This window comes from Marmota marmota, unplaced genomic scaffold, assembly GCF_001458135.2.
Source record: "Marmota marmota marmota unplaced genomic scaffold, marMar, whole genome shotgun sequence".
In the NCBI taxonomy this organism is placed as follows: domain Eukaryota; kingdom Metazoa; phylum Chordata; class Mammalia; order Rodentia; family Sciuridae; genus Marmota; species Marmota marmota.
In genome coordinates this window covers 48,959,404-48,963,214 of record NW_026000108.1, presented here as the reverse complement: position 1 = coordinate 48,963,214, position 3,811 = coordinate 48,959,404, and the positions used below count along the sequence as shown (strand labels likewise).

The window sequence follows — 3,811 nt, the reverse complement described above, 5'->3', positions numbered from 1 at the left end:
ACCACTTACGTCAATTTTTTCCTTAATTATCTGTATATGATTCTATTTTTTCATATTTGATGGAGGTTTTAGGTCAAAACAAAATTTATTTCCTGATATAGTGGAAATTTCTTCCTGGTTGAGAAAAATGAAGGTGGGATGGTGATACCCAGGTGGAGGACTATGAGTTCATTCATTAGATTATTTAACAATTATTGGACATCTAACAACTACTGTAGGTTGGACTTAGCAGTTATTGTTCATATATTTATTTTTCTTTTCTATCACATTCATTAATTAATTCAACAAATAATTATCAACAGTGACAAACAGAAGTGTTCTGGAAATTGGGTTTATATATATGTAGATAAACAAATTAAACAAAACCTCCGTTCTTATGGAACATACATGCTGGTGTAAAGACACATACAGATGAATGGATAAATAGATAACTGGATCATAGACTAGAATAATAATGAGATCTATGAAGAAAATTAAGCAGAATAAGGAATTAGAAGAAGGCTTTGATTTTAGTTTAGGTGGTGCCATGGGGGAAAAAACAAACAAACAAACAACAACAACAAAAAAAAAAAAAAAACAGCTGTTCTGGCTGATCAGAGTTCCAGGCCAATTGCAGCCCTGCAACTCTCCTGTGCCTGTAGTCCATACTGAGAGCAGGTTTAGTGCACACTCCAACTGTCTGTGAGCCAGTCTCTACTAGGTATGACACTTCTGCATCTTGAAAGGAAATTAAATCAAAACTCTTCTTTGGAATAGATGGATTTTCTCTCTTGTTGTGCACTAAAGTGATTCAGTGACTTGTTTGGACTGTTTCTGTATTTCACAAACACAAATTGGATCATTCAGACCTAACAAACAGTTTGAAACTAGTATCCATCAATACTTGGCCAATGAGCCAACTCTTCCTGGTCCCCTCCATCTACAACAGCCTTTAGAGTGATATGTTCCATCAGTGTTTCTCACTATTAACTGCAAGTGGAAATAGGAAAAGGATGCGATAACTTCTGTCCATCTCACAAGGCATACTCTCCCAGGAACACTGGTAACTATAAAATTAAAAGGAAAAAAAAAAGAAAGAGAGAGGGAATTTCATTAAAATAGCAGAAATATCAGTCAAGTTTACTTAGTTGGACTTAGCAGTTAAGTTGATAAAGGAATAAAGAAATGTCAGTTGAATTGACAAAGGAGGAGTAAGAAGGGACAGGAAAAGGAAAAGCATTGCAATGAATCTAACCGAGCTTCACATGTTCATGCATGGGTATGGCATAGTGGGTTCCAGCATCAGTGTATCCACAGGACATTAATTGGAAAAAAGAAACAGTAAACTGTACATGGAGTGCAGGGAGGAGAGTTTGGCGGAAGTGCTAGGGATTCAATTGGAACAGATGAGTTGAGTTCCATACCTTTATGATAAAGTCAAGGGGTATCCTAGTGTTGTAATAACTTATAAGAATAAAAGTTTTTTTTTTTTTTTTTAACTACAAGGTTAAAAAACAACAATAAAGAATGCCTGAAAGCTTTAGGGAAAGCAGTGATTCTAGTCCACTTTTCCTGGCAACACAATATTACAACAAAGATAGTTTTCATTGTTGGCATCTGGCTTTGGGGTATTTCACTGTTTAGAGCTTACAGTTTATCATATTAGCTCTTAGGGCTAACTTTCCTAAAAAAATGAGTGAAACTTTAATAAAAACCATTTTCTTTGAAAAAGAGGTATGTTGAACTGTCTAAACCAAAATGACTGTATTCAGAGGATTTCCATGGATATAATGTGAAGTTAGATGTTTGAATTATAGCATATGAATTAGCAAGTGAGCAAATACTTTTCCAGGACATTAACAGAACTCAAATGCTGTACAGAAGCTGAAAGGTACTTTGTATAGTCCTCTGGATGTCAGCATTTTCCCTCTCAGTGAGACTCCATTTTAAAGAATCCTTGATCAGGTGTAGATTCTGGGACTGGAGAAAAGTCAACTTGTCACTGGTGGAACTCATATAGTCAATAGTGGCCAATTGTATACCTCATCCTCATAAACCTTTTCTCCTGCCTTCTTACTTAGTATAGTCAGCTTAGATTGCAGCAAAATCGTGAGTAAAGGCCACCAGCAATCAGTTTATTGTCCCACATATCAATCACACACATGAAAGAAAGCCAGGATTTAGTACTCTTACTGTTGCCTCCTCCTTATAACAACCTTATGACACAGCCCCTGGCTGCCTTGGATTGAACCAGAATGTGATTTTCCTGATGAAAAAGACTCAAACTGGAAATTTCTGGACAGCCAACTTAATCTTGTGTCCATTATATTTGACATTTTCTTCTTGCCGCTTTCTCCCCTGTATTTCTGAGTATAAATTCCAGAATTACACTTGAAAACACAGTTGGTGCACTGGAGAATCTATCATTTTTAAACCCCTCTGTTCACAGGAGTATGAAGTTATAGAACCTCTATTTAGAGTGCTTTCAAACTCCAGGGAACCATCAGAATTATGAATCTAGCTACACTTAGTGTCATCTATTCTTAAATCTTTTTTTCCAAGCTGTGACTAACTTTTTTCTTGATCTCTCAATATAATTTTTGAGCTAGTTAATTTTTTCAACATTTCTGCTGTTCTCTTGAGAATGAGTGCTCAGTAGACAGTACTTCCAAGCAATTCTTCCACTTCCAGATTCTTCAGCCTCTTGATCAGCTGTTGTTAAAACAATAGGCTAGTTTATTCTGATATCAATTCCTTTATTGAAGAAAGAAAAGTATTTATCCTTTCCCTTTTTCTTCTGTTGAAACATGATACCATTAAACTGAGCCACACTCAAATTAAATATTTCACTTGAAATACATAGAGGAGATATAATTTGTTCTTTCTAAAAGAGGAGTTAAAGTAACATTTTTCTTTCTAAGTAAGTTATAGATCCTAAATTCATGAACTCTGAGGGAGCTCAATAAAGATTTATTCAATCAACAAAAAAGGGCTTTTCAAAGGTCTTTCAGATATTTGGAGAAATAGGCAATAAAAATCACAGAAATCTCTGCAGATGAATGATCAGATAACAGAGCAAAAATAATAAAAGTCTGAGATGTGAGCAAGGAGACCTTTATGGCTTTGAGATTATGAATGACAATAGAAAATTGTTGTCAAAATCATCTCCATTTTCAAATTTAAATTCCTCCAAAATTCCAATACAATTTCTCTTGAAAATTAAAGTTACAGGACTCTTAGAAATGTTCACAGTAACTGTTTTCTTTATTCAAGTGGAATTTTTTTCAATGTGTTCTCTCATCTGTAAGGAGAGTTATTAGCCAGAGTAACAGTGTTGACTGTATGGCTTATACTAGCCACATTCTGCTCCACTTGGTCAAACACAAGCTATATTCTTGTTTAACCTCATTTACCTTGGTCACACAAATGTGAATGCACTATAACTTATGCCTCATTATCTTTTGTTTTTCTTCTAATACCCTGTTACTTTCGTTCATGTTACCTGATTATGTTGACTTAACACATTTTATTGCTAATAACCCAATACAGAATATTTAAAGTATATGTAGCTATGTGATAATACCTTGGGTTAGTCATCTTTTCATTACTGTGACCAAAATAACTGACAAGAACAACTTAGAGGAGGAAAGATTATTTCAGGGTCATAGTTTCAGAGGTCTCAGTTCACGGACTGTGAACTCCCTTGCTCTGGGCCTGATGAGAGGAAGAATATCACAGCAGAAAGAGAAGGGTAAGGTGGAGGTATGGTGCTCAGCACACATACACACACACACACACACACACACACACACGGCGGGGGGGGGGTTGGAAA

At 35.5% G+C, this 3,811-nt stretch overlaps 1 pseudogene; it reads left to right on the top strand.

Annotated features, from left to right (window-relative positions):
• The first annotated feature begins 1,254 nt into the window (after positions 1 to 1,254).
• Positions 1,255 to 2,349, top strand: LOC107138976 (annotated as a pseudogene).
• The last annotated feature ends 1,462 nt before the right edge of the window (positions 2,350 to 3,811 follow it).